Raw genomic sequence first — 12,500 nt, forward strand, 5'->3', positions numbered from 1 at the left:
GGGGGAGAGAGAGAGAGAGAGGGAGAGAGAGAGGGAGAGAGAGAGGGGGGGGGAGAGAAGAGAGAGAGAGGAATGGGAGATTCAGATAGATGGGGAGAGTGTGGAAAGGAGGGATTGAGAATGAGAAGCAGAGGAGAGGAAAGGAGAGGAGAGGAAGAGGAGAGGAGAGGAGAGGAGGAACTGTACTACAGAAGATGAAAACAGGGAAGGGGACAGAATGAATAAAACGATGGAGTGGAAAAGGGAGGAGAATGAAGGGAGAGAGAGCTGACCAACGCTGACTCTGTGTGTGTGTGTGTGTGTGTGTGTGTGTGTGTGTGTGTGTGTGTGTGCGTGTCACTCACGTGGCCATGTAGACATACAGGCATCTCACACTCCTATCCTGGCCCTCCCACCCAATATCTGACCTTTCCTAGACTCTCTCTCACACACACACACACACACACACACACACACACACACACACACAGACTCACAGGCTTGACCTATCCACAATCACAAGGCCTGGGCCACACACACCACACACACACACACACACACACACACACACAGAAACACACACACAGACACACACACAGATTCATGTGACAAGCCCGCAAACCCCTGCACCTGGTGTTGCCCAAAATAATGTCCCAGGACAGCCATATTAAGGACACACGGACACACTGACACACGGACATGGACAGAAAGACACAAACGAGACAATACTGTGCTGGAGTCCAGGTCACGCATATGATGGCGCTGATCATTTCATCAAGTGTGTGTGTGTGTGTGTGTGTGTGTGTGTGTGTGTGTGTGTGTGTGTGTGTGTGTGTGTGTGTGTGTGTGTGTGTGTGTGTGTGTGTACACTATGGCCAGCATCACTCCAGGTCACTCTTATGATAAACTGTCCACCACTCCAAGTTCTCCACCCAGAAGGTCCCGGTCTGGAACTCTGTGGTTTTCCGTTATGACTCTCTGGCCTTCGTGGAACAGAAGCAACAGCTTCATTGATTTAACGAGCCACAGTCCGGGGCCGTTTCAAAGGCTTCGGAGGGAACGTTTTTGGGTCAACGCTGCGCTGTAAACCAGTTTGTGTGATTAACAGCAAGCAGCATCGTTAGTCAATTAGTGGTAATTAGCGCCACCTGTGCTAACCCAGCTTGTTCCCAGACGACACCTGATGCAAGAAGGTGCAGGCCCCGTGAATCTTCACCGTCGTTCATGAAAACATTCGCTTGGAGGAGCAGAGGAAAGAATAACTCAATATGAATCATCTGGGTTTACCACGAGAGACTGAGACATTGGAAATGGCGACCATAATTGTGGCCAAAGTATATTGATACTGATACTATTGATACATTTGACTCAAATTATTCAAATAGCGTGGCCTGTTTCAAAATTGGCGAATCCCCTTTTTTCTCCTGTTATTTTCCATGAAATATCTAGAGGATATGAAGAGAGACAAACACAAATCTTAGGACTTGAACCAAGGCCAACTGAACCATGTATTCTCAACGTGCCCGTTGAACTCGCGCTACATTTGGTATGGCCCTTAGGCGCTACAGGGCCAGAAATAAAACCCAAGTTACAAGATTGATTTGGAGTTGGAATGACTTTGAGAAGGCTGAGAGAAAGACAAGATTGTGATCTTTCAAAAAAGAAAAAGGAGAAAAATCAAGCAATTTTTTTAGCAAAGCCACATTTTACGTGAACCGTTTCTATAAATAGACCAAATACGCAAGGGCACTCACGCAGACAGACAGAGGACAACCTGATGACAGATGGAAAGAAATTAGAGGCAAAGTTGCATTAATATTCTGTCTCTTAATAACCCCCACAGCCCCTCCCCCGCTGCTAGCAAAACACAGCAGTCTCTTTTCACACTCTCTCACACACAAACCCACACACACACACGCACGCACACACACACGCACGCACACACACACACACACATTCTCTCTCCTTCCCAATGCACTCATAACACACGTTGGAAACCAGACACATGATGACACACAACCCCACACATCCACTTCACACATGTGCGAATAACAGCACGCACACCTCCATGCAATCGTGTTTTAGCGATGGGTGACCCTCACTCTGCAGTCTCAGTCTCTCCTCCCATCTCCTCCTCCATCCCTCTGTCTCCTTGCTCCCCCCCTCCCACCCCCTGGCCTGCAGTTGTGCAGCTTCACAGCAAAGTGGAGAGCAATCCCTCGGTGGGTCAGCCAGATTAAACTGACACTGTAATCCGCTTGGCGTTCACCTCCTTGTCCTCAACCAGAGAGAGAGAGAGAGAGAGAGAGAGAGAGAGAGAGAGAGAGAGAGAGAGAGAGAGCGAGAGAGAGAGAGAGAGAGGGAGAGAGAGAGAATGACAGAGAGACAGAGAGGGAGACAGAGAGATGGCAGGATGCTAAATCTGTAGGGGTAGAAAGGGCAGGGAAGAGAACCAGACAGAGAGAGATGGAGAGAAGGAGCTGGAGAAAGAGAGCACAATGAACAGAGCGACAGAGAGACAGAGAGAGAGAGAGAGTCAGCGAGAGAGAGAGGGAGAGAGAGAGACAGAGTGAGAGAGAGAGAGGGAAGTAGCTAAAAGGCAACTAGAGCAGAAAGAGCAAGCGAGAGGCAGTGAGAGAGTTTGGAGAGGAGAGTCTACTCAGGTCTGAAATAGAAAAGTGTGAGAGAGTGAACACTGAATCTTCCAGAGAGAAAGAGAAGAAGTTGCGATGGATGCAAACGCACCGGAGTCCACTATGAATAAAACTACTTCAACAGGCAACAGCTTTTAAACCAATTCCGCCCACTTACACACACATTGATCAACTCACCGATAAAGGATCATTAACAATTAAACCGGAATAATGCTGATGAATCAAAGACGAGGCTCCAGACTCCCTGGATCACCCCGGATCACTTTAGGGTGATGTCATGCTGACTCCCCTCCCTGTTTTAGCCTCCCTTATGGGGGAGGCAGGGACAGGTGTTTACACACGCTTCACGACTACAGCCCATCAGTGATGCTATCTGCAGGCGCCGCGGGCATAGTTAGAGGGCCCGCTGTGAGTACGCGGTGGTACGACGCAGCTATAGAACCATCGGCCTGCCTAAACTCCTCCTGTCCACCCAGACCACCACGGAGGAGGGGAAACCACATCACTATCACACGCACTGTGGGAACCGGTGTGTGGGTGTGCGCGCGCATGTGTGTGTGTGTGTGTGTGTGTGTGTGTGTGTGTGTGTGTGTGTGTGTGTGTGTGTGTGTGTGTGTGTGTGTGTTGCAAGGGTATTAAAGGGGTATTAAAGTCCAGAAAAAGTCAGAGTTAACAGGTAGCCCTCCCCTCCACACACACACACACACACACACACACACACACACACGCACAGGCACACACGCACAGCCACACGCACACACGCACACACTTATACAGAGGGAGAAGGGGGAGAGAGGGAGTGAAGGAGGAAGAGGGAAAAAGTCAAAAGGGAGGGAGAAACAGTGTGAGAGGGAGGGGGTGAGAGAGAATGGATATCCTGCGAGAGAAAAGCCAGAGTGATATATGAGTGCACAACTTCAAACAACCCCCCCCCCCCCCTCAATAAAACTAAAGGGGGGAGGAGGGGGAGGAGGAGAAGTATGCAACCAAGAGTTAAAAAAGAGAGAGAGGGAAAGAGAGAGAAAGAGAGAGAAGGGGGCGGGGTAGTGTGTGAGGGAAGGAAAGGGGTACAGTAGGGGAGGGGCATTAAAATAGTTGGGGTGGAGGGGTGGGGGATTGGATATGGGGGAGGGAGGACGGGAAGCCCCCTGCTCCCTATAGCGGCGCCATAAAACCAGCCCATAGTAGCGGGCCCCGATGGCTTAGGGCCGACGGGGGGGGGGTCCTATAGAGACGCTCAGGAAGGGGCGGGGGGGGCCTCGAGACTCTCCCCTGACCCGGACCTCCATAGTTCAGACTAAACTAGAGACAACTGCAGAAACCCTGCAGTTAGACGTAAGCTGAAGCGCGCATGGTACTGACAAACACACACACAGACATACAGGCGCGAGCACGCACAGGACCCAAACATTCCAGCCCCATAGTAAGACAGACGTCCTTAAGACGCGTACGTGTGTGTGCGCGCATTAAAACAGAGAGACAAACACACACGCACACACCAACACACACGTGGCCAAGTGCCCGCAGCCTGTGTCCTACAGGCGGGGTGATTGATGACTCCAGGAAGGGCCTGTTGGCCAGAGGAAGTCTAGTCTGGGTCAGGCTGCGTCCGCCGCAGACACCAGCAACATCTGCATGCACTCACGAGAGCGACTCCATCGCACATCACCGTGCTCACACACACACACACACACAGACGGATGCATACATACACACATACACAAACACACACAAACATATACACGGATGCAAACACACACACACACTCACACAAATGGAAGCCCACACAAAAACACACACAGAAACAGACACACACACACAAATGAACGGAAGCACACACACAACAGACACACGCATGCTCGCAAACACACACACACACACGTGCACACACGCACGCCTGCACTCACGCACGCACACACACATGCACGCAAACACGCACACACACTTACACACATCTCAAAGCAGTGATGTACACGCACAATAAAAGTCACAGAAACAAACAATGTCATGATCCCAGAAGTTTGGCAGTTGGTCCTAAATACGGATTCATATGAGTGACTAACCAATCGTACTGGTGTCAAATTCCACAATGACGACTACAGAAGGATATCAACACATTCTGCACATTCAGCTCAAAGATGAGGAACATTGAAGAACATTGAAGACACATCGATGTGCTGCTGAGAAGAAGACGTCACCATAGAGCATAAACCTCGTCCAACTCGTCTTACTTTGAAGGGAAGTTCTGTCTTTCCGCCATTCATAAAGTGAGATATTGGGCTATATTATAGTATTCACACACGCACACACAGACGCACACGCACACACACACACGCGCACACACACACACCCTTTGATGTCCCACTATTAGCTCTGTCTCATTATTCATCATTTTGTCCAGCAATCGATACCTGCCAATCAAACAGCCTTTTCCCCCTAACATCTCAACCTCAAAGGCAGTCCGAGATACACAGAAAAAAAGAAAGAGATTCCCAGTAGGATGGGGGGGGGGGGAGAGAGTCATTGCAACGCTGCCCTACCCTCCCCTGTCATAAATAGCGGGGCGTGGCAAAGTGGACCGGCCAGAGAGAGAGAGAGAGAGAGAGAGAGAGAGAGAGACAGAGAGAGACAGAGAGAGAGAGAGGAGGGTTTTGTTGTCTTTTTTGACGGCAGCCATTACTGCTAATAATTGAACGGCAAATGAAGACAAATGATATGATTGCAGCGAGCGTCCCGGCAGTCAATGTGCCTTCTAGGTGGTTCCCATTCAGCGCATTGATCAGCCCTACAGCCTAAGCATTCAGCTAGGAGGCTAAATGGCGCCGGTCGATGCTATTTAACAGATTATTGACCGGCGACTGGTAGCCGGGGAGATCACAACAAAAATGAGGGGATGAAGAAGAAATAAGCAAATAGAAAGAATGGAATGAAAGCAGGTGAAATTGGATTCCATTGGTTCTCTTGCTTCACTGATGATGAATGGGCGAGAGAGTGAGAGAGAGAGAGAGAGAGCGAGAGAGAGAGAGAGAGAGTTACATTCGAGGGGGGCTGTCTCAGTGTGTGTGTGTGTGTGTGTGTGTGTGTGTGTGTGTGTGTGTGTGTGTATGTTTGTGTGTGTGTGGGGGGGGGGGGGGGGGGGGCGGAAGAGCATTTTATTTGTTAATTTGAACGTTTCTGAATGTAAAAGAGGAGCGGAAAACGACACAGTGAAAATGAGGAGTGTAGATGAGAGGCAGGATGATCCGCTGAAACGAGATCAGCCCCAGTCCAGCCGGAGCAGAGCATGCCTGGGGGTGCCCGAGGTAAGAAGGGGGTTATGATGTTAGCCCGCCATCACCAGCGCTCTGCAGATCAATACCGCCACTAACGACCAGGACCAGCACTAAGCTAGTGAGTAGCCTGAAGATGAGGCTACTAATATCGGTCGAGGGAGTGCATCGGGGCTGCCTCCCATCACAGCAGGGCCAGGGTAGAATTATGTGTTACTACATTAGTTATGAACGTCGTGCATCCGTGTACGTGTGTGTGTGAGTGAGTGTGAGAGTGTGTACACGTGTTTGTGAGTGCGTTTGTGTGTGCGTGCATGTGTGTGTGTGTGTGTGTTACAGTAGGAGTGCGTTGGAAACGGCTCTTTTGGGAGGCATAAGCTCCCCACAGCAGCTCCAAACCACCGTACTGTTTTACATGCACACTCGTGTGTTGCCATGGTGATTGGGCCCCAACCCATGAGGCTAAGATCTTATAAAACGTGTGTCTGTGTGTGCTTGTGTGCGTGAGTGTGCGTCTGCGTGCCTGGGTGCGTGTGTGTGCGAGTGCGAGCGTGTGCGTGAGTGCGTGCGTGCGTGCGAGTGCGTGTGTGTGCGTGTAAGTCTGTCATACCTGTCCGTGCACAGCGTCAATTGAGGTGCAGTGATACTGAGTGGATGCTTTGTGTTGGACGTAGTCCTGGTCCTGTGCAGGACGTCTTGTTTATGAACGCTAGAGAGCGCCTGTTGCACCGGTCGCGCGTCTGTGTGGCAGCTTCTCTCTCCTCAACTTACTTCTGAGGAAAACACTATTTGTTTATGGAAATGACATTGAGCAGCCAAGCAGCAGTGTGCAGCTGTCTGCTGGCGCATATGGAGCTATCGATTCGGACATAAATATGGTTATGTACGTGCCAACGGAAATGTGTAAGTGCTGGATGTGGGTGTATGTCGGCCTCTCGTCTTTGGCTGGGTGTGTGTTTGTGTGTGTGTGCGTGTGTGTGTGTGTGTGTGTGTGTGTGTGTGTGTATGTCTTTGTGTGTTTTTTTTGTGTTTGTTTGTGTGTGTGTGTGTGTGTGTGTGTGTGTGTGTGTGTGTGCGTTAGTGAGAGCTAGCGCTTGAGAATATGTGTGTCTCTAGACTATGTGTGTCTTACTTGTGTCAGTTATTTGTGCGTGTGCGTGCATGCCTCTGAATGTGAGCGCACGTCTGTGTGTGTAGTGTGTGTGTTTGTGTGTGTGTGTAGTGTGTTAGTGTAGTGTGTGTGTGTGTGTGTGTGTGCGTGTGTAGTGTGTGCACGTGTGCGCACGTGTGTGTGAGTGTGTGTAGTGTTGGTGTGTAGTGTGTGGGTAGTGTGTACTGTGTGTGTGTGTGTAAGTGTGTACGGTGTGTGTGTAGTGTACGTGTGTTAGTGTGCGTGCACGCCTGCCTTTTCTCAGTTCAGCAGAACCTCATTAATTCAGCAGGAATGGAAATCATTTCTGCGCGGAGTGCACAGGAGACGCCGAGAGATGGGGGGGGGTATATGGAAGGAGGGAGAAGAGGGGAGGGGGGGGATGTTGGTAGTGAAGGCAAAAAGAAAACCTGAATTTTGCTCCATTTTGTGTGTCTTAAAAGGTATTCAAATTCAGGATTATTTCAACCGTGTTCCAGATAAATCGCGCGGACGCCGGCTGGGAAGCCGCAGCCACCGTTTGCCGCTATCTGCACAGCGAGGACGAATTAAATCATTCCCCTCCGAGCGCGCCGTTCGGTCAGCACACGTTTGGGAATTCTCCCAAATAAACCGTGAACCTCTTAGCGGCTGGCTGTGGTCAGTCTCGACCGCAATCGTCGGCATTCCGAATTAAGCAATCTCACAAGAACTCTTGTATATATACGTGCCCACGCATAAAAACGATCAGACTCCGCAACAAACCAGAGGGTCAAACGACCAGGTGGATATCGTCAAGGAAAGGTCAACTCTCCTTTTCAGTGGCAGATCTTCTGTCTCTCTCTCTCTCTCGCTCTCTCTTTTTGTTTGTCTCTGTCGCTCTTTGTTGTAGTCACAAGATTCAAGATTCAAATTGCTTTAATGGCATGGAAAACATACATTTACGTTGCCGAAGCAACAAAAGTCAAATAACATACAAAATAATAGTAGTAAAAACGTCTAAAACCCTGCCTCTCTCTATCTCTTTTGTTCTCTCTCCTTCTCTCACTGTCTTTCCATCTAGAACCGGTCAGCACACAGTGGAGAGTAACCTGGTCACAGAGCATCAGAACACACCTCAGAACCACAGAGAGTCCACCTCCATACAGTAACATCACATGTACCTACAGCTAGTGATGAGGGTCAATCTGGTCAAATGACTGCAAACTCCGACAGCCAAAACTGTCAGCCACAGGACAAGAAGAGTGGAGCTGATGGAAAATCTATTCCTTATCCAGATTCTATTCCTCTTTTCTCCACATAAGGGACCGTTAAATCGGGGTCAAATACACCGACACCACACAATGGGAAAGAAACCAAAAAAACATGAGGGAAAAAATGATGTATTACATCATTTAATGTGGACCACCACCATCAGGTCAGGCCAAGCCCTACGCCACTTTCCATCTCCCCGACGGCCTCCCTTCAAACCCACCGTCAGACACTCTCTCTCTTTCTGCATCTCTTACTCTCACACTCGCAGACACACAAACACACACACACACACACACACACACACACAAACACACATCCCCCCAACACACACACACACACACACACACACACACAAACACAAACACACACCCCCACACATACACACACAAACACACATCCCCCCAACACACACACACAAACACACACACACACACAGCCGTTCCCTTAATATGTCTACAATGCAAACGATGCCGTCCTTAACCAAGCGATAGGAAGATCTGCTATCAGGGCTTACGTCCCACAAGATAAAGGCTGACGTTCACGCCCCGCTCCACTAAGTACATTGTGGGTGCTTTTTAATGGAGAGAGTTTCCCTCCCCCCTCCCCCACGAGCTTGTTAAGTATTAAAACTAACTGAACAGAGAACCTCACCTGCCGCTGACCGTAACCCCTGAGTCAGGCAGCAACTCTGTGCATCTCCCAGGAACAGGATCCACCGGCGCACAACAGCACACAGACACACACACTTCATTGTGTTTGTGTGTGTGTCTGTGCGTGTGTTTGTGTGTGTGTGTGCGTGTGTGTGTGTGCGTGTGTTTGTGTGTGTCTGTGCGTGTTTGTGTGTATGTGTGCGTGTCTGTGCGCGTGTTTGTGTGTGTGCTTGTGTTTATGTGAACTAAACGGTGCGTCGTACTTGCCAACGTTGCTGATTAATCGTAGATGATCTTAAATCCACACTCAAATGATTTATTAGATGAGGAGCGAAGCCAAATTGGCACAAGGACTAGAGAGGAAAAAAAACTTTCAGTATCAGTTTTAAGCGCTCCCAAGTTAATTTGGGCCAGAAATATAAACGCAGGGCGTTCAGAGATGAATTTGGTTGGCTGTGCTTTATGCTCTCCTATAACCGTGTGTGTGGGAGTAAACAAACCATTGTTACCGTGTCCATCTCTTCTGTCTGCACAAACACCCTGTAGCTCTGTGTGTGTGTGTGTGTGTGTGTGTGTGTGTGTGTGTGTGTGTGTGTGTGTTTGTGTGTGTGTGTGTGTGTGTGTCTGTGCGAGCGTGTGTGTCCGATTAAAGTCTTGTCCAGAAAATAAAAATGACCTTCAGACAAGTTTTTGGATCCAGCAGAATAATTAACATTTAATGTAGCGTTAGCTAATTTGTCGTCACTTTTATCTTCCTCCAATCCAACTCATATCCAAATTCACATTACAATACTTAGAATAATGTTTCACATGTGCACAGTGCAAATAATGGGATTCAATGTGTCCCAGCAGCCTTCAGTGTTTAATTGCCTGGTGAAATGGACCTTTGATTGAAACTCTCCTTAACACACTTCTAGTGGCTGTATACAGTATATGCATTTTCTTCTCTGAGTAATTCTAAAGCTATTAGCATTTTGACGGCAGCAGTGTACCAAACATTCTCAAATATAATGATCCCCAGAGTAATACGAAAAATATAATGAGATGGTGTTTTGACCACATCTGCCAGCTCAAGTTGGAAGATGCGCACACAGACACACACACACACACACACACACACACACACACACACACACACACACACACAGACTCAAGGAGGAGCAATAACATTAAGGAGAGAGAGAGAGAGAGAGAGAGTAACTTGAGGAGATAACATAAAAAATATATATTATTCCTTAATCTTTGTTGTAACTTTTTTTTTTTTTTTCAAAAAATTGTGCTTTGCCAATTTAAATGTATTTTCCCTGTTAATAAATCCCATTGAATCTTGAGTCTAACACAGGAGGAGAAGAGACGGGCACAGAGAGAGCGGCAGAAAAAGAAGGGCGAGTGGGAGGGCAGTAAAAAAGAGAGCGAGATGGTGGAGAGACCCTTGAAGTGAGAGGGTGATAGAACGAGCGAGAGAAAGGGAGAAGCGAGAGAGCAATAAAGGCGCGATAGATCGCGATGAAGGTGTATCAGTGGGAAACAGCGAGAGAAAGGGACAATGAAAGCGAGACAGGGGAGGAGAGAGAGAGAGAGAGAGAGAGAGTGAGAGTGTGCGTACCTGCGTGTCTGTGTGTGCGTGTGTGTGTGTGTGTTTGTGTGTGTGTGAGGGAGGTGCAAGAGGGAGGAGGGAGACAGGTGTGTCAGCAGTCACAGAGGTAATCAGCGGCCGACTGGGAGTCATTTCACTCAGAGCGAAAGGAGCCGGGAGAAGGAGCGGGAACAGAAATAATCATTACGTTTAAATCCCCGTCGGTAAATATGCCCCTGGTGGTCATAAAGAGACGTGCGGAGATCTGCAGACACCCCGACCCCCCGACCCTCCACCACAACAATATGCCTGCGTTAAAGTGCACGTAAACACGTGCACGTAAACACACACCCAATGCAGACATCGCCGCACAAACGAATAACACATGACTGTAAGCGTGTTACACCTCGCCATGTTTCAGAGGCTGAGAATCTGTGTTGTGTGTGTGTGTGTGTGTGTGTGTGTGTGTGTGTGTGTGTGTGCGCGCGTGCGTGCGTGTGTGTGTGTGTGTGCAGTGTGTGTGTGTGTTTGGTAGTAAATCAAGCATTTTTCGATTCCTTGCAAATATAAACTGGTGTGTAAATAAAATACCACATTTGTCTCCCTCTTATTACCGCTTAAGACCGCCCGTAAGATCTGCGTTTAAGCGGGACGTTTTCCGATGCTAAATTTAGCGCACGCGGGCGAAAGCTCATTTATTAACACCTACCCCCCCCCCCCCCGCCATAACTTAAAAGGGTTATTTTAGCAACACGCTGCCTCTCAGAGCCTAGAATTAGATCCCGCTTCGCCCTTCAGTCGGACGGCTTTTGGAGAAAATGGGGGTTGGGTTGGGGGGGTGTTGGGATTAAGTCTGCGTTTAGCGGGAATTTGAATTGCAAATAAGGCTTTGTAATTGTTTTTGTCTTTAATCCCGGCGACGAAGCGGGCCGACGTGTGAAGGGGTTGAGACAGGCGTCCCTGCCGGGCGGGGGGGGGGGAGACGGGGGAGAGACGGGGGAGACGGGGGGAGAGTCAGGTTGTTTTGTTTTACCGCTCAGCTCAGTGGGAGGTAATAAGCGGGCTGTCTCACGGACCCTCCCCTCGCTCATAACTCACACACAAACACACACACACACACAACTACACAGGTGCCTGCGCTGACACGTGAGCACACACACGCACACACACACACACACAGGTGCCTGTGCTGACACACACGCACACACACAAACACACAGGGGCCTGGGCGAACCCACACGCACACTCACACACACACACACTCACGTAAAGACACACCCACACACACTGACACATGTACACAGGGCTTCCCAAAGGCCGAGTGTTGTGCGTGCAGACTGTGTGTGTGTTGTGTGTGCGGTGTGTGCGGTGTGTGTGTGCGGTGTGTGCACGCTGTGTGTGCGGGCCGTGTGTGGCTGTTGTGTGCGGTGTGTGTGTGCGCGCGCTGTGTGTGCGTGTTGTGTGCGCGGTGTGTGTGCGGTGTGTGTGTGCGAACCGTGTGCGTGTTGTGTGTGCGGTGTGTGTGTGCGGTGTGTGCACGCTGTGTGTGCGGACCGTGTGTGCCTGTTGTGTGCGGTGTGTGTGTGCGCGCGGTGTGTGTGTGCGCGCGCGGTGTGTGCGGACCGTGTGTGCCTGTTGTGTGCGGTGTGTGTGTGCGCGCGGTGTGTGTGTGCGCGCGGTGTGTGCGGACCGTGTGTGTGTGATGTGTGTGCAGTGTGTGTGTGCGGACCGTGTGCGTGTTGTGTGCGCGCTGTGTGTGGTGGTGGTTGTGCGCCCAGATGCTCCTTGAGACTGGCAGGCAGGCAGCGCTGGCACGGGGCTCCAGACGACAGCAGAAACTCTGGGGGAGCCAGGCCCGCTCTCCTAGCTCCCCGCTAATCCTCACCCGCTCCGAACGAGCGCTGATCGCAGGAGAAGGATAGTCGCTAATTGAGTTTTTTTTTTTTTTTGGGGGGGGGGATTACCTCGACCTGCGATGCCGTACGTCTC

The sequence above is a fragment of the Pollachius pollachius genome (assembly GCF_949987615.1).
Source record: "Pollachius pollachius genome assembly, contig: scaffold_189, whole genome shotgun sequence".
In the NCBI taxonomy this organism is placed as follows: Eukaryota; Metazoa; Chordata; class Actinopteri; order Gadiformes; family Gadidae; genus Pollachius; species Pollachius pollachius.